General features: G+C 43.9%; 1 long non-coding RNA gene across 1 annotated transcript; it reads left to right on the top strand.

Annotated features, from left to right (window-relative positions):
• Positions 1-8,262: 8,262 nt before the first annotated feature.
• Positions 8,263-10,029, top strand: LOC116082625. The gene is made up of 2 exons (XR_004115377.1): positions 8,263-8,492; positions 9,768-10,029. It is a non-coding gene; the product is annotated as an uncharacterized LOC116082625 (long non-coding RNA).
• The last annotated feature ends 9,539 nt before the right edge of the window (positions 10,030-19,568 follow it).

The raw sequence follows: 19,568 nt of genomic DNA, 5'->3' as shown, positions 1-19,568 counted from the left end.
AGTTAAGCTGAGTACTTGAAGCATTATTTGATTAATTGATTTGTGAACATACAAGTGCATCCTTGAAGGATGCCATGGGTGGCAGTGGGGACTGACTGGGGTAGAAATGAATAGGAGACAACAGGGGTACCTGTCCATAAAGCCGAGAGAAAAATTAAAGTAGTGGAGAAACTCAGGACATGAAGATCTCCAGCTGATCCAGGCCGCGTGGGATGGGAAAGGCTGGCTGTTCTCGAGTGCTTATGTTTCAAAAGCTGTGTTTGGGCTGTTGGGTCCCCCATGTACAAACCGTACTCTTCTTTACCGTTTACTTTCCTGTGGCCAGGGGCTTAGCTGATCTAATGGAACGGGAATAGAAATAGGGTCACGTCCACTGTCTCCTGCTTGTTTCCCATGAGTCAGACTGCTGATCTAATGGAACGGAAATAGAAATAGGGTCACGTCCACTCTCTCCTGCTTCTTTCCCGTGAGTCGGACTGCAGTGACAACCCAAACCAACTTGTAGGCCATGTGCTATGAGGCTCTCCCAGCGCAGATTGTTTATTACTGGGCTGTTCCCGTGTGTCTTCACCGTCTGGTTCTTGATGCTATGTCAGGATACCACAGACTGAGTCTTCCATGAAGAACAGAAATTTATTTATTTGGATCGCAATTCTGGTGGCTAGGAAGGGTTGGACCGAGGAGTTCATGTCTGGTAAAGGCCTCCATCATCACACAGCAAAAGTCAAAAGGGCAAGGGAGGGTAAGAGAAAAGAGTAAAAGCCTTCACATACTTCATGTGATCAACACAGTCCATTAGTTATGACCCACTCCCATCATAAGGGCATTAATGAGAGTCTTGGCTCCATAAGCCAATTCCTCTTATTAGGGCCTACTTCCCCACATAGTCACACTGTAGATCAAAAGCCAACAGATGACTGTGGCCATACACCGAGAGAAGCAAACTGTATTTTAGTTGGGGACTTGGGTGTAAATTTCAATGAATACGATAAAGCTCTCAAGAGTCTTGACCTTCAGAATGCCTACCTCTGGACCTCATAATGTCAATTCATCTGGATAATTGACATGTTGGATCCTCTATTCATACATATCTAGGCTACTTGACCACTGTCTTTCTTCTAACCATAACCACGAGTCTCTCATGTACTGGGATTCATTTATGCGATGTGCCACACAGTTATAAACACTAAAAGTGAACGCTGGTGATTCCAACCTCTAAACAGAAAGCCATAAACAGCAGCACTTTAGGCATCTTCTTTTGTCTCTGGCTCTTTGGACTGCCTCCTCCACCTCCTTCTCCTGGTCTCTTACTGTTACAGATACTGAACTGTGTTGAAAACCTTCCTTCTTTGGCCTTGCCCCAGACTCAGCTTTCCAAGTGTGCTCAGCACCAGTCCAAGCTCAACTGTGGTCCAGGCTGAGGAGTTCGGGATGCGATTGTCTGGACAAGATTGTCAGGATGACAAACTCCAAGTCTGGAAAGGAGTCACAGCTAATGTTGTCTGGTCTACTGCTGTTCCATTGTGATCCCTGTCAGCACCTAGTGAGACAGCAACAATGCCATTTGTATCTCTGTGAAATTCTGGGGCTAACAGGAGTCTGAGAACAGACAGCTGCCTTCATGGTTGAGTCTGTCTTCCCTTGAGGGCTGGGCCAGCAAGACTCACTACCCTGGGACCTGAGAGAAACGTTCTTTCTATGGCTGAATTCCCCTTAGAACTACACATACAGCATCTTTTAATGTCTATTTTTTTTAATCCAATTCATCGTTTCAGATGAGTCATTGAGGGGGGGAAAAAGCAAATTTCCTGTCTCAAATGTCTTCATTTAACACATTTTTAAATTAGTTTTTCAGAGAAATGGCAGACCTGTGCAGACAAAGGAATGTCTCTGAAACTATGTTCTTTCGTGGAAAAAAAATCACCCACATCTATTTACATTAGTAAAGTAAATAGAGAGTGCAGCAGACAGAGACATTTTTCTCTGATGCCCTCCCCTCTCTGTCTAGCAAGGATCTTCCCACAGGAAGTAGTGACGAAGATTGTGACAGCTGCCTAGACAGACACAGGTGGCCATTTCCCACAACACTCAGTTGCATAAGCAGATAGCCTGTGCCCATAGTGACAGTCCTCCCTCACCATCTCACAACCTGAGTCTATCCTGCCCAGGGAGCCTGAATCATCCATCCATCCATCCATCCATCCATCCATCCATCCATCCATCCATGTATCTACCTATCTATTCACTCATCCATTTTTATTTGTTTGAGACAAGGTCTTTCTATATCACCAGGGCTGGTAGGAATTCTCTCTGTGTCCTAGAACTTGCAATTTTCTTGGTTCTGTTCTCAGCTCTAGAGTTATAGTTGCACACTATAGTTGCATACTCAATTATGATTCTTTATTCTTTTTATAGTTTAAAACGATATTTACATTTCAACCATATGGCCCTACCTTATGTGGCTCCTATGTCAATATATAAAATATATTTGATTATTTTTCTACCACTAACATCTATTTTCCACTCATCTCATAGACTGAAATCTTCAGAAAGCAAAGAGAACATTTAAAACTTCTTTACAACTTAACATACAGAGTAGGAGGCATTGGAAGGTCTCTGACTTAAAAGGTGCCCCCAAGTTATGTCTCTCACTGTTTTATAAGGTTAGGATTAATAAAGAAGCTTAACATGCCATTGCATCCCAGATTCCCACAGAAATGTTGATGCTTTGACACTACACCAGTTCTGGTGGTGGGAATGAGAAACACAGGGGAAGAGGCTTTGCTGGGGAGCAGGAAGAGGAGAGAGGAAGATAGTGTTGACTCGGTCCTGACACATAACAGCTCCTTCTGCTACTGCAGAAGCCAGTGGCTACAAATCTTTATTGATTTGGGTTTTTGTGTGAGGTCAGAAATGCCTTTCTAACAGAGAGGACCTCAGCTACAGAGAGGGGCAGTCAGGGAGCAGGAAGGGTCAGCTGTTGGGGGTAATTGCTAGGCAAATACCAACAGTCTTGCTCAGCACAGGGTAGAAGCTGCCTTTTAAACCAAAAGTAGAGAAATCAATAGGTCAGAGACTGTCTTCAGGATAGTGTCCAGGAAACTCGGCAGCACGTGTGGGGAGGAGGGACAAAGCCATCTTCTTCCTTTGCCCATTGCAGAAACAGAATATGTGCATCAGTGTCTTGGCCATTTACCAAGAATAGAATTTTCTGGACTCACAAGTCTGAGTCTGAGGAGGGCACAGTGCTGGCTCAACCTATATTTTAACAGCAGAGCACAGCAAGTGGCCAGGAGGCAGAAATGTGTTGCCTGGGTCTCTTTCTCTTATGATAAAGCCACTGACAGCATCATGATGCCCTACCTTCATGATTTTATCAAATTCTGCTTCTTCCCAAAGTCCCACCTCCAAGTATTGTCACTATGTAGTCTGCAATGTGTTCACTTTGAGAGGGATAACTATGGGATAAATGAATAGGGTAGTCTTGTGAAGGCAAATGAGACTTAAAATGTAAAGTCAAGCTAAAAATGCAGCCAATGGTGAAAAAAAAAATTTTAAGTCTCCTAGTCACCCTTCTTCCCTCCTTTCTCTCCCTCCCAATTTCTCTCTCTCTCTCTCTCTCTCTCTCTCTCTCTCTCTCTCTCTCTCTCTCTCTCTGTATGTGTGTGTGTGTGTGTGTGTGTGTGTCTGTATGTGTCTGTGTGTTTCTATATATCTAAATATCTAGACATAGTCTGCTTGGTTTGTATACTGTTACTTGTATACATACGATTTTGAGGGACTCTTACCCTGGGGAATACTATTTTTCCCACTCTCAGTATTTCTTAGTTGCTTATAGTTCTTTGTCTAGAGTTGAGGACTACAGTAGACTTCCCCCTTCTGTGTTGGTGCCATACTAAGTCAGGGATTGTTTACATAGCCATGCTATTGAGATTTCATTGGTGTAACTTCCCTGACATTTTTAGGAGATGCATCTCACAGCAAATAACCAGTTCCTCTGGCTCTAATAATCTTTCCACTCCCTATTCCATAATGGTTCCTGAACTTTATGTGCAAGGGTTATGTTGTAGATGGACCAACTGAAGAATTCTCAAAAGGAGAACTAAAAACACCTAAGAAATATCTCCAAAACTATTCTTAACTCCTAGCAGTTAGGAAAGTATGCTCAAAACAATTCTGAGATTTCTTCTTACCCTATCTAGGATGGCAAAGATTAGCAAAGTACCTGACAACACATGCTAGGGAAGAAATTGGGAAAGGGATCTCTCATTCACTGTTGGTGTCAGAGTAGTCCAGCCATGCTGGACATCAGTGTGGGGAACCCTCAAAAAGCTAAAAATAACTCTATCACATAACCTAGCTATACTACTCCTTGGCATTTGCTCAAAGAACTTGACATCTTACTCTGCAGATAAGCTTGGCAATGTTTCATCAATCGTCTTATTGAATTTTGTTTTCTTAAAGCAAAATTTGGGGCTAGAGTGATGAATTGGTGGATAAAAACACTTGCCACTCTTGCAGAGGACCCAGATTTGTTCCCACCACCGACATGTCAGCTTACAATGGCTATAAACTCTAGTTTCAGGGGATCTGATGCCTCCTTCTAGCTTCCACAGGTACTGTATACCCATGATGCACATATACATACATGTAAACCAAATACCTTCAAAATATTTTAAAGCAAACTTCAAAGCTATATACTTTACATGGCAAACAATTTAAAATAGCTTGAGAGTTCCTTAAAATATTGCTTATAGAGTTAGCGGATGACCTAACAAGTTCACCTTTTGGTGAAATTTACACAAGAAAAAGGAGAATGTATGCAACATATGCTCACTCATGGACTTCAATACAAACACTCACAGCAAAAAGGGCTAAGTTGAGTGCTGGGGCAGATATCTACCATTCCAATTATTTGTGAGTCTGAGGCAGGAGGACCCCTTTAGTACAGACAACATAGCTCAACTGAATCTCAATAATAGTAGTAGCAGCAGCAATAACAACTAAAGAGTCTGTGTTTATAAGACCCAAAAAGTAGAAACAGCCCAAATACCTACTGACTGGGACATGTGAAACAAACTGCTATATCAACACAAAGGAAAAATACAACTGGCCCTCACGCCTTCAGGATTCACGCTTACGGATTCAACCACCATGAATCAAAACCATCTTTCCTGAACCCTGACTCCCTTTGTCATTGTTCCCTGACTAGCATGGCATGACAACCATCTCCCCAGCATTCAAACTGCATAGGTTTATAGGTATTATAAGCTACCCAATGTTTAAAGCACCAGGAGGAGGTGTGGGTTATATGCAGACACTATACTGTTCTATGTAAGGGTCTAGAGCATCTGCATACCTCTTGTCCTCTGGGATCCCACAACCAATCTCCATGGATATAAGGAATAGCCATATTGCATCACAAAGAGGAACCAGTCAGTTACCAATACATATGCAACGTGAATAAGCCACTAATGGAATATGTTAAGTGAGAGAAGTCACTTCCCAAAGATTGCCTATTGTAGGATTCCACTTTATGTAATTTCCAGGAAAAGCAACTTTTTGGAGACAGAAAGTAGATGTGTGGTTGCTGGATTCAGGGTTGGAATATGAACTCAGACTGTGGTGATGGGTCACAGCTCCATAACTCCTCTGTGAACCAACCAATTGCACATTTCAAAGGAATGAGTGTTCTGGGACACAAATTACAACTCAACCAAGTTGGGGTTCCTAAAGTCACATGCTTTGCTCCACCTGTACCACAATATGCTTTTACCTTTTCTTTTTAGTTGGAGTTTGCCCTATACTTCTGGTTGGTAAGGAACATCCTTTGGTTGTGTTCACTGGACATGTTAAAACATTGCTAACCCTAAAGGAATCCCAACGCATGTTTCCCTGTATAACATCCAGACAGCACACTGACAGTCTGGCTCATTTCAAAATACATTTAAGAAACATTAAAACCAAAAGAATGCCCTGCAGAGCAACCTCCAACACCAGATCCCTTCAGGAATTTGTCTTGTTGGGAAATGACAGCATCCATGATGGAGGCAGGGCCAGACCATGAGCAATATACCACATAAGTCATAAAGAATCAGTTAACCTGTGAAAGACGGCTCAGCAAGTATAGGCCCTTGCCATCAAACCCAATGGCTTGAGTTCAATCATGGGAACTGTCCTAGTAGAAGGAGAGAACTCACTCCATAAAGTTGTCCTTTGGCTTCCACACCCGGGCTGTTAATATTCATATACCCTTCCCCCTGAAAAATAAGTAAGTAAATCGTTTGTATGCTTTCTATATATATAAGAGTTCTGTCTGTATGTATGCTTGCATGCCAGAAGAGAGCATCAAATCCCATTGTAGGTGGTTGTGAGCCTCAATGGAATTGTTGAGAATTGAACTCAGGACCTCTGGAAGTCCAGCTAGTGCTCTTAACCACTAAGAATTACCACTAAGGTATCTCTCCAGCCTCGTAAGTATATTTTGTAATTAAATAAAATAAGTTACCTAGTTACTGTTTCTTCTGGAAAAACTGTAAAAATCATCTTCTCAACTGGCCAAATGTCAGGAAAACATGCCCCACAGATGACTGTAGAGCTCTGAGTAAGAATGCAGGATTTTTTATATTACACACAGTTGAGACCCTCACCAAGTCAAATAATAAAAGTGTTAGAAAACAGTCAAAATTCACTAACATGACACGCATTTGTATAGTCACAGGATGGACCAGGATCCGGCATTGGCTAATACTGTCAACTTGACATAAGCTAGAATTACCTAGGAGACAAGTCTTTGGGCATGCCTATAGGGATTACCTAAGTTAAATTAACTGAGGTGGGAAGACCCGCCTTAACTGTGTAACAATCCATGGACTGGGGTCTTAGACGTTTAAAAAGAAGAAAGTGAGCTGACACCCACATTCATCTCTCTCTGCTGCCTGGCTGCAGACACAGTGTAAACAGCTGCCTCAAGATCCTGCCTTCCTGATTTCTTTTGCATGCATGAGGCACTGCACCATTGAAGTATGGGCCAAAAGAAGCCTTTCATTGCTTAAGTTGTTTTTGACAAGAATTTTGTCACAGTGCAATTCACAAGTACAGGCTGTCAATGACGACTTGGGAAGGAGAGCAGACATATTTGTCATAGACATTTCTGGATTGAATTTTAAATAAACATATACTAATTTTGCATATGTAAAAAGTAAAGACAGCCTGAGTGAGTTGTGTTGTGGCAGTCTCACAATCCTTTGCAGGCTGTGTCGTGGATGAGGCCAAAGCCTAATTTGATGTGCCTTAGGGATCAGTCCCCATGAAACTCTGGCCACATAGTGACACTGGCCTGCAGCTGTAGCCATCGGGCACTGCCGATCAATCAGGACCCAGACCTGCTAATGAAACACTTCATTGAGTGTGCTGCTTAGTGGATTATAACATTTTCCATCATGGCTCAAGCTGGACTAACGCGTTAGGGAACAAGGTGGTAGTTTATCCTGGACATGCAATAGAAAAAAATCTACACAATGGGCTGAGCCTGCTGATGGCTTTTAAAGGTGGGGTTATTGCTCAATCCCGAGTGGAGCTGTGCCCACAAGAAGTGGAACATTCCTGCCAGCCCCCACATTTAAAAGCTCCCCCTTCTTTCCCAGAATTTACAGTCGCCTCAGGCAGAAGCACTTTAGAAACAATACTTTCTGTTCTCCACAGGAGCCTTCTGCAGTGCATATATCAAGAGGGGACTGCAGAAAGCCATCTTAGGCCCAAGGTGGGCAGCTGCCACTGCTGGTGGAGACAGACTACTTTCTATCCTGAAAAAGCCTACTGATTTGAAGCAGGGGTCAGGAGGCTCCAAATTCATATTCAGCTCCCAGCCTGCTGTGTGGCCTCGGAGCTAAGAATGGATCTTGCATTCTTAAAATTGTAAAACAAAAGCAAAATCACCAACAACAAAAACAACAACAAACCCGGAAGCTTAATTATAGCTTATGCCACACAAACCTATGATGAGCAAAGTTCCTATCACAGCACCCTGGGATCACAGCCATGTCTACTGTTCACATGTTGGTGTTACTCTGAAGGACTTTGCTGTCAAATCCTTATGGCATCTTGTCTGCCCAGGCCGGTGGAGCAGTGCTGGCATGGAGGGCTTTAACAGCAACATCTTGGGGATTGAAGATGTCCTTTCAGAGTCTAGTACAGGGTGTGGTCCAATGACAAAGTGCTTCCTTAGAATGCTGGGGTCCTGAGTTCCATCCTCAACACCAACAGCAAAACCCAACCACCACCACCACCAACAACAACATGCATTCCCCTGTACAGGGAGTCACTCTCAACTTCCCCTTGGGGAACACGTTATTTTTCCAGCGGTTAGCTGAGGTACCCCTTGTGGAGCGATCAGAGAGAGGACTGCAACTAGGCAGGGCCCATTATGTGGCAACCGTCATCCCTGAAGCAAGGCCACACACCTCATCTTCTCATTTTACCTCGGTGTCATGGTAAAATAATCACTGATTTAATTATAGCTTCTCTCAGAGAAAAAAAGATATATCAATTTTACAATATATGTGTCTAATCCTAATCTGTCCTCAGATTATGTTGGGAAAACTAATGAGAAAAAGCATGTTATAATTTTTAATATGACTGTTTCACTATCTATGACCCCAGCTCACAAGGTGGCTCCTCGAGAGCTGGCACTTGCTCTATGTTTATTTGGGAAGCTCAGTGTTCCCGTGTGGAATGTCCCACCAGAAACGGTCAGGGCAAGGCCTTGCGATCCCTGTTGATCATAACATGAATTTAATGGACACTTCTGGCATTCAAAAAGAAAGCAGGACAGATTAGGATTAGACACATCAGAATAGAAAGATCAGGTTAGACCAGAGATTTAGATTCCTCTAGAGAGATCAGAGAGGGCCACAGTGGAGAGAAGGGATGCCACTTGTCATGAGACTCATTCTCTGCTGCTGTTTCGGCTATCCAGGCTTGTGATGGAAATATTTCTCAGTGAGAGTTCTAGTAAGACAAGCTCCGTTGTGCTCCACCATTGCACAAATCGGATGCATCCTAGAAGTTCAGGGCAGGGAGTCCTGCAGTGTGGCTTTTGGTCCTTATCCCAGATGTTGGAGATATCTAGCCCACTGGCTAGCACTTGCTTCCCCAGCATCTAGTTCAATTAGCTTGCGAACAAGATTCTGATCTTGAGGGAGACACTGAGGTAGCCATGGCTAATAAACACCCTTGACCTTTTGGAAGATGGAACATGAACAGGGAGAGGGCTGGGCTCCTTAAGTGAAGGAAATGAGATGGAGTGTTTTGGTGCAGAGGCTGCAGACCCTCCAGAGGTGAGCAGCCCAGGTAGGATTGATTCAGTGACATACAGCGTGCTGGGGATAGGAGCAGCATATTGCATCTGGGTCAAGACAGGGCAACTGAATCTATACAGTGACGATGCAGAATGGAACTTCCTCTGGGCTCATCTCAGGTGGAAGCTCTCCCACTGGGGATGCCTTTTCTTCCCTCTTCTCCCAGTCCACTCTGTTTGTAGTTGAGATTATTTATGTCTTGCCACTTACTAGCAACCTCCATTCAGGCTGGATCAGGTCTTTCCCAATTACCACGTGCTCAGAGCTTCCACCCAAGCTGCTGGTATAGTGTGACAGTCCTGCAAGCATTTTGGTGACTGAATGAAAGAAGCAAGAAATGTTGCCAATAATATTTCAGTCTCGACTATAACTAGAATGTTCTTGTCTCTACAAAATCTCTTGTTTCAGCTATGGTATTAGAAGATGGAGACCTTGAGAAGTAATTGTGACAAAAGAATGGAGTATTCATGAATAAGTTTAATGCCCTTACTGAAAGGACCCCAGGTACTCCCCCCACCTGCTCTGTGCTTTGCATTGGATGGCATAGGTAGAAGCTGCCATAATTGTCCAGGAACTGAACCATCACCTGACCTTCGATCCACCTGCACATCAATCTTGGGCTTCCAGCTTCCAGAACTTTGAGTAATACACTTCTGTTGCTGATAAGATATTCAATGTGTGTTATTTTGTTTCAGTTCTTTTCAGCCAGTCATCTACCCACTGTATGATCAGTGAGCTTTTAAGAGCAGATCTGAAGAGAGAAATTGGCATGATTTGAATTTTGGGACCTGGCTGGGCTGTCAAGAGGGAGCTTGCTGCTCCGCGTTCCTTAGAAAGTAAAGGATTTCCTTTCAGGATGTCCACATCTCAATTCCTTACCTGGTCCCCCTCCTTTGGCATGGGATAGAGCCAAGACCCTCTCAGAGACTGTCTTGTGACCACAAGTCTTCTAGCTTTGTGAAGTAACAAGCCAGACTGTAAGAATAACAGCAGTAGGCATTGTGTTGGAAGGGAAATGAAGACTTTTCCCCAAGGAGCCACTGACTATGTGGGGGTCTGATGTCGAAGCTTTTGCCTGGTGTTTACAAACATACAGGGGACTCCATGTACACTATGCTTTCTACTCCGTTTTCATGTCATTTATATGCACATTCTCTGTTTGTTAGGATGTTTGAGGCTGCTAGTAAAACAAAACCCAGACTGAATGACTCTTAAACAGTCAGGAAGATGTATTATTCTGCATCACACAGACGAGAAGCTATGTTCATGCCCAAGAAGTGAATTCTTTGTTCTGTGATAGTGTTTGCAATGCTAATCCCTTCCACATTCCTGTGGCAGTCTTATTCCTGTGTAGGAAAGTTTCATGTTTGGCTCGCCTATCACAGGTCAGCCTCTTGCAGAGTCAGCCAGACTCACAGAGTTGATATTTAGTGGAAGTAAAGAGTCTAGACTCGGCTAGTCTGTCTTCTCTTTCCAATGCCATAGACTGGGTAGTTACAGGAGAAGAGATATTTGGGTCACAGTTCTGACCCCAGATCGAAGGTTCCCATCCTATGATGGTTTCTTTTCTTGCTGCCAGGGTCCCAAGTTGGTGCTAGATATCATGTGGTGAGAGACAGAGAACTAGTGTGGGACACAGTTAATCGTTCTTAAAACAATCCACCTTTGAATTAGCACAGACCCATCTGAAGCTGAACTGAGCCATCCATGAGGGCAGAGTTCCCAGCTCCAATCATCACTTAAGGATTCAGTTCAGGTTTACCTTTGGATATCACAATCACAATGGAGATTAAATGCTAATATGTGCTTCAGATGGGATATGTCATATTCAAATAAAGTGTAATAGATTCTTTCTAGTTCTTTGAATCAGAAAAACAAAAAACACTTCTTAGGAACCTCCTAGCAGACTTCTCATGTTTCAGTGGAGTGGATTTGGTTCCCATTGGGATTTAATTCCAGACACTGGTATTGTTACCAATGGCCAGAGTCCTTTTGTTTTCCCCCAGGGAGCAGCTTGGCAAATGTTTGTCTTTGCAGCAATGGTGTCCCCTGAGTTTCATCATACAGATAGCCAGGTAGGAGGGACAGGAAGTGGCACCCTCTGGTGCCTCAGTTCTCATGCATGTCTCCAGTAGAGGGATCCTTATCCCTGCATGTGTTACAGCTTTGGTGTAGGCCTAGGGAATTGGAACTCCTTATTCTTTGGCAGCAGCTCTCCAGCTTGTAGCATCTAGGCAGGGCTATCAAGATTCCCCAGCCTTTGAGAACAACTAGCATTAGATCCTTTCGAAACTGGATTTTGAGATTCTTGACCTTGAAGGATAGACATTGAGAGCCTACTGTCTCCCTTCTCTGGCTCTTAGTGCCTTCTCTCCTACAGCCTCTGGTCTCTGTCCTTTCTCTGCTTCCACTGCTCTTCCTCTTCCTGCTCTGGCCATTCTATTGAATTGATCATCATCTTCCTTTTCTTGAGCCATCATGGAGCCTGATACTTTTGCCACTTCTGAGTTGTGGCCAATGATTGTTCAGCAGTCAATGCCACTGTGCTGCTTCTGCTGCCTCTGTTTACACGCTGTCAGCTGAAAAGACCACTCAAGAGAAACCTTTCCTCGGGTTGAATGCTAAAATACCAGAATAGCTCACTCCTGCAGCTTAAGAAAGGATATTTCTAGCAATTGTTGCAAATTTGCTTGCATCAGCTGAAGTATTGTTGCTTTTGCAACAAGCGTTGCAACCTCTCTGCTAGGGCACTAGAGGAGACCACCTCCAGTCTAGAGGGTGATGGTTTGCAGAGGCCCTTAAAAGCAAAGGGTTTGGTATAAAGTGAAACAGTTCTAGTTGAGGCTGTACCTTCGGGAGTCAGAACAAGCATGTACAATCATTGGATAGTTGCCTCAAGGCATTGTAGAGTACTCAAAATAGCTGGTTTTGGCCAAAAGCTAGTTTGTCTGGTTGTTTGATTGACAGTCCATCTGCTCAAAATCAAGGGAGAGTCCAATAGCTGTCAGTTAAGGAATCAAATGGCACCATTCACTACTATCTTTGTCCTCTTACAGAAATCGACCATCAGGAAATGTACTTCACTAAGGATGCTTTAGATACTCTGGAACAATGCTTCTCAAGTGACTGTGGTCCAGTGAGGTGGCTCCCCTCATTTGTCTCTGTACTGGTGTGGTTGTCTTGGTTTAGCTGTGCCTACCTCTGAACCTATGGCAGTCACAGCATGGAACTGGAGCTTGGCAGAGAAACAGTCACTTGCAGTAGATTCAGATTTTTAAACAAAATGGAAAAAGAAAAAAACAAAAAGATTGCAGACATCACAACGTCACCTGCTGCTTCTTGTTTTTAAAATGCAACCAGGATTTTCTTTCATGTTATCACAAATAACCTATGTTTCCTAGTCCATGTAGCTTGATTCATTTAAGATTTCCTCTAGTGGTGAAGAGCAACACTGCTGTAATTTTGCACTGTGAAATCCCTTGAATTTGTAAATCTAAACTTTCTATTATGAGAAGTTACTAAACTGAAGAAATCTACAGGCCTAGATCTGCAGCCTCTTGACCCTTGGATTTCAAGTTGCTGAAGCCAAGGGGCTCCTGGCCTGTCTTGGATATGGCTGTATTTATTGTCCTCCCTGTGTATGGTGGTGCAATGGGTATTTCTACTGAAGTATATGTGAGTAACTGTCTCCTCCAACTCCAGGGCTCAGCCAGCGTTTGTTTCTAACCACTTAGCTTTAGTTTCCAACGAACTGAAACTAGTTATCACTTCCCTTTGGTTCTAAGGAGATTCAGATACTGCCTAGTTTAGAGAGGGATCTGGGGAGGCTCTCTCACCAATGAGTCTCCAAACAAAGCTTCCCATTGGTCAAACTACAAGACACTGGAAATCAGAGGAACCTGGGAAATGTAGTCCAGTGATGGTCTACAAGTCAGCAAAATGTGGGCCTGGGCAAGCTTCAGAAAAGTAAATAAGAAACACAGCTGCTTCACCAGCATCAGATGGACCTTTGGTGACAGAGGCTCTCTGCTGATAAGTTGTGCTGAGTTTGTCCACCTGCAGCCACTCGCTTTCTAGCATTCACTTTATTTTAGCTGAATCTGAAAGGCCACCTAGTACTGGGACAGCTCTAAAGGACTCTTCAGCAGGGCTTCGGCTTCACCCCTGCAGGTCACCACCACTGCCATGGTTTAACTAGTCCCACAGTTCACAGTGGGATTCTATATCTTTCCTACTACAACAACTTACTTACTGCTACGTCTTTGCTCGTAATCTACTCAGTGTGGTGGTTTGAGTGTGTCCCTTCAAAATTTGTATATTCGAACCCTAATTCCTCCATGCAACAGTTTTAGGAACTGGGAAGGCATTCAAGTTGGGGGAAGGAGCCTCAGAATAATCAGTTATGAAAATTTGGCTTTTTTTCTTCCTTGGGCTTCCAGTCATGAAGTAGCTAAGACCCTTGGCAGGACCTCATTGGACGCAGCCTCCATCCTTTTGGCCTTTACAGCCTCCTGCGCCTTGGCTTTCCTTTGTAAACTATTGCATTCTGTCATAGCAGTGTGATGGTGAAGAGGACTCTTTGATCATAATGTACACTCCCTCTACATTCTGGAAGACTCATGGACCGACTGACCTGCATATGGTATCTCTGTATCATTTTTACGTCAATCTCATTGCTGGCCGTTTACCTTTTCTCAGTTGAGGGAGGTTCTTGAGAGTATGTCTGCATATGCCCCATCCCACTACCCAGTCAGGCATTCAGTGGCCTTCCCTTCTTCAGTCCAGTGAGCCTGTCTTAGAGGATGCTATTGCTCCATTAAACAGAGCCTTGATGCCTGGGGCTGTACCCTGTACAGGCATGTATTGTGGGCAGGCTTCCTGAGAAAGACTTGGTATGTAGGTCAAGGAAGACACCTCCATTTCTTGTGTCCTCTGAGCTTTGTGCTACCTTGTTTGTTCTTCATCTTGGTTATATGTACTAGACTGAGCAGAACCTCCATATTCCTCAGGATACCCATCCTGCTTTGCTCACTTGCGTTCGTCCACTTATCCACTCAGCAAATATTTAAAGAAATCATTTCATGTTTCAGGCATGGAACAAAGCACTGTGGTGAAAGAGGGAAGGGCCACATTTCCCCACCAGGGTCTCCCCATACCTGGGGTATCCATTTACGTAAGACTGCCTTCCCCTGCTGCAGGGGGAGGAAGGGGGGCTGCATTGCCCAGGCCAGGAACCTGAAAGCTGCAGTATCTCCTTCCCCATTCTTGTCTCGGTCTCCTCCACCCTCCTGGCAAGTATGGCTTGCATGTGTTTCAGAGATGACAGCCAGCCTCTTGCTTCTCATCTCTGTCTCAGAGAATGCTCTCGCTTGTTCTTGGCTACATCATAATTTAAGCATATTCTGTCTTTAAAAGCAACATGAGTGTAGCTAATGCCCATAGACACAGCCGGTTTGCTGTGATTATCCCACAACATGGCAGAAACTCTACAGGTTTCTGAAACTCCCCGGAAGCACATCCGATGAATCACACCGGTTGTTATAGTTTTGCATTTGAGATGCACCCCGCCCCTGCCTCTATACCCTGCTCATGTTTTGAACCCTTGTTCCCTAGATGTGGTTCTGTTTTCCAGATCTATGGAACCTTTAGGTGTTGGGTCCTGGCAAGTGCAAGTAGATCACTCGGGATGGGCCTGTGAGCATGACAAGCATCCCTCCCTGTTCCTGCTGTTCTCTGCTTCCTGTCTGCTGGGATGTGAACAACCTCTGCCAACCCTCTCCACCATAAACTGTGCTACCAGAATCCCTTCCCTGCAGTGATAGACTCTGAAACTGTGAGGAAAAATAAGTCTTTTCTTCGGTAACGTGTTTTTGTCTGGGGTTTGGTCACGGTCTGCACAAATCACTGATAGACCAACTGAGTTAAAGCCAAAGTACATTTTAAGTAATCTAATCTCAGTGTGGCGTTTACTTCACAATCTACATTTGTTGTTAAGTTCCTCTCGCTCTCCTGTTTTCAAACTGATTTTTTTTTTCCTAATTATTATACCTTTGAGGCAAGAGAACAAAGAATTTTCCAGGGCTGGAGCTGTGACTGGAGTCTGCATATGTGGGTCTCACCTCGACATCCTCAGTAAATACCCAGTACCCTTGGTGCCCTGTGAGGTGCGGTTTTGTTCACTATTTATTTTTCCTCTCGGGTGTGTAATCACCTCAGGTAGTTATGTTATGGTGACAAGAGAAACATTGGTAGCTGAGTTCCTACAAGTTCCCACAGGCAGCCCTGGTGGTCATAAATCTTGATGCCATGTGAAGTGTCTTTGCATCCAAAGATGGGATAATTCCACTTACCTCACCTCTGCTAAAAGGACGTCCCTGGAAGCAGCCAGGACATAGGCACTGTGGCCTGCTTTCTTGCCCCTTCAAGAAAAAAATTGGCTTTAAATTAACCCCAAATTCGTTTGTTTTATAAACTATCCATTAGGCTTAGAAATGATCTCTTGTTTCCGAATATAAATAGCATCTATAACAGATGACTTTATTTATTTATTTACGTATTTTAATATTTAACGACTAACGAACCCCAACTTAGTTAAGTTAAAAGCAACTGAGTCCTGAGAAATGAACTCTGCCAGGCTGTGTTCTGGAGTGAGACACCATTGTTTATTGGTGCTGTGGTTCTGTTGTTGTTGTTAAGTGTGTGCCAATCACAGGCTGATCTCCTCTTCCTCCCTTCCCTGATTTTTTTTTTCCCCCTCAAATTTGGCTTTACCCACTTGTTATTATGGAAAAAAATTCTTTTTCCTAGCATCTACGTTCTAGTATGTCACCTCATAAAATTCCTCTGGGTGTGCCCTTTTAAAATGAATGCTCAAATAAGCAAACCTCTGAAGGTCACACGTATGCAGACACTTGGACACAGCATGTACACACCCAGGCACATACACAGAAACACAGACACACACAGAGTCGCAACACTCCAAAGAGCCCTCAAGCTAGGAAATGCAGACTTCTGAGTAGTGCTCCAGTTTTGAATCCAGAGAGGTTAAAATCCTGTTCTGTCCCTGCATAAAGTTAATGCTAATGCTAATATTGCTTCAAAGGAAAGACGGGTTTCTCCTTGAGTGGCCTGTGCACATTGTAACTCGCTGAGCCTATTCTTAGAAGATCTAGGTGGTGTTGGGCATATTCTTTTATAGAATAATGGGGTGTTTATGTTACACAGTCCCATTGTAAGATCAATCAGTCCCTGCCAGGGTTTATAAACATTGTCTGCAGGTGGTCCTGGCAGGGCATCCCAGAAGACAACACTTCATTGTCTGGAAACAGGCCTGCATAGCCCAGAGGGACAGGCCCAGTGCTCTGGACAAAGCTTTGCATTGGCCACAAGGTAACTGATGGAGTCACAACAAGCAATTCTTAGCCCTTTCTCCAGGGCCTCCTGAGCAGTGGACTTCTGAGGACCAAGAACTGGGGGCCCATCAGAGTGGGAGAACTGGTCCAGAAGCTCTCGCACTCTGACAGCCTTTCTCTTTGCTTTGTAGCTCCTCCCTCCTCCCTCATTCTTCTTTCAGGAAGAAGGTGAATTTTGCATGTTTCTCTCCAGCTGTATTTTTTCCAGTTGCATTTGGTTGTTTTTTTTTTTTTTTTTTTTTTTTTTTTTTTTTTTTTTTTTTAATAGCAAAAGTGACTAGTGAGGCATGGTTTTGATGGCCTCATATCCTATGTAGGTTTCTCAGAAAACACACAAAAGGTTAATCCTTCACACTTAACCTCCAACACCACCTGGTGAGAATTTAAACCAGGCTACTGCGTGTTATTTAAGGATAAAGGCAAAGAAAATGGGGTCACAGAAAGCATGCTTATTTAGGAGGATGTCCATCGCTGGACTTTATCCTCTGCTTTCCATTTGCTCAGCACCAGTTTCAGGCCTCTTGACCATGTGACCTCAGAAGCAAAAGTCCTCTGAGGTTGAGAGTCAGGAGATAACAGTGTCAAGGGCCACCTTTCTGGAAACCTTCCAGCACACCTTCAGCTTCTCTGGGTCAAGGGAGTCCTTTGTCCACCCAAGGGATCTGACTAGGTAGGCTCTCATTCTCTTTCCACTTCCCATAGTCTATTATCCTGTACTTCATACCTTAGTCTACTGCATGCCTCTGGTTTCAAATTGTCTTCTACCCAAGACTATGCTATTGGCCCAGGGAAAATAAATATGTCTGGAGCCTGTGCAGTCAGGACCTTACTTTACACAGTTTTAGGGCTATGCATGCTATCTTCCTATCTCACAGTAAGACCCCACCAGCAGAAATCCATTTTCAAAGAGGGGTGTTAAAAGATGTGGTATTATTCAGAAAAGAATGATCTGCTGAGGGAGACTGTTGTTTTAATTCCCCTGTAATTTATCTTTCAACAGAGGGCAGCCTGGAGAAGAAGCAATAAACTATGGCTTGCAAATGTCAGGGTGTTGATTCCCAAGGGTGGTGTCCAGACCCTCCTTGATGAGGAACTGTTGTCAAGTATGAATACTTTAGAGGCTTGCTGATGGGGTCTTACCTCTGAACACCCAGTCTACAGAAACTAGATAAGTGCTGTTAGTTTGGGTCTCAACTGTTTCCCAGAGGTCCACGTCCTCAGCCTGAGGTGTTCTTGTAGAAATCATTCAGTGGCTCCTATCCCTAGATGGAATAGAACTTTTAGGGTATAGAGCTGAGATGTAGGAAGTCAGGTCATTGGAAGGACCCTGCCATCTCCTCAGTCCTTCCTCAATCATTGCCCACTATTGGAGTGAGTGGCTTCCTTCACCACCCACTCTCACCATGACATTGTGGCCTGTTGCAGGCCTAAAGCAAAGGTCTAAGCAGCAATCATGAACTGACACCCTGAAAACAGGCATGCTGGTTGGCTTGTGTCAACTTGACATGAACATAGATGTTTTGGGGTGGGGGGGAGTAGAATCTTAATTGAGAAAATGCTTTCATAAGAGTGGCCTGTAGGCAAGTTTGTAAGACATTTTCTTGATGCATGTGACCATTGTGGCCATAATACATCACCCAGTAGACTGGTGGGGACCTGAATAGGTAGTGCGATGGGAACCACCTTAATCCCTTGATTTATTCTGCAATAATACACTTAGAGCATTCTGTACACCAGTGTCCCTCCAGATGTGAACAAGACAGACCCACTTCCTGCCTTACACTGAAGTATAAGGGAAAATGAAATTTCAACGAAATTGAGAAGTCTAGGTTGGTGTCTTTGTCCTTAGCTTCTGTCCCATCTCCTCTTCCCTAACCCATCTCCACTTTCTTTTTGTGGTTTGAGAGTTTAAACTCAGAGTTATGTGCACACTAGGCAATTCCTCTATCACCGAGTCACTCCCCTAGTCCTGCTACCCGGCCTATCTTTGCTTTTAACAGACCTCCTCCATATGGTCATAGTCCAAAGGTATAAGACTCAAATGCCTATTCACCCATCAAACCCATCTTTTCTCGGTCTACATCATATTAACATGTTTATACTGAGAGTGACCTTGGAGATCATTCAGTGGCTCCTATTTGTTTCACAAGGGAGGAACTCAAAGGTCCACAGAGGTGACCCCACATAGATAGGACAGAAGGCGAGGCTCCTCCCACCCCCACCCCTGGCATCTGACCATATTTGTGCCACTGTGTGACAGACCTCCCAAGCACACATTTTACTTTCATTGTCCTCTAAATGTCTTTCTGGAAAAGACACGTGGAAAGGTCTCCTTAGACTATATTTCTAGCTCCCTAGAGCCTACAAGCCCACTGCCTTTCAGCTAGCAGACCAGAGAGGTATTGCTTCCATAAAAAACAAAATATAATAAAATAATGGTCTAAAATCCAGCAGATGGCCTGATCAGTCAGTCCAGGCCAGAGACATAAGTGCAAGAGCTCCTATGAGTATATGGAGGATTATTTCCTGGGGGATGAGTCAGCAAAGCTAATTTACAGTATCTCCTGTCAGATGAGCAGCAACAAAAATGGGCCTAAATACCATCCGTACAAAAAAAAACAAAGTGTCTGACAGTGCAACACCCCAGATTGAGTAAATAGCATAGCTGGGTTGTGTGGCTCATAATCCTAGGGCCTGGAACATTGCTGGCATCTGGCAAAGATCCACTCAACAGCAGCACATGGCAGACAAGTGGGTGTGGGTACAAAAGTTTTTTTGCTTCTGAGGTATCATTTAA

Source organism: Mastomys coucha, unplaced genomic scaffold, assembly GCF_008632895.1.
Source record: "Mastomys coucha isolate ucsf_1 unplaced genomic scaffold, UCSF_Mcou_1 pScaffold7, whole genome shotgun sequence".
Lineage (NCBI taxonomy): Eukaryota > Metazoa > Chordata > Mammalia > Rodentia > Muridae > Mastomys > Mastomys coucha.
This window is presented reverse-complemented; position numbering and strand designations above follow the sequence as displayed.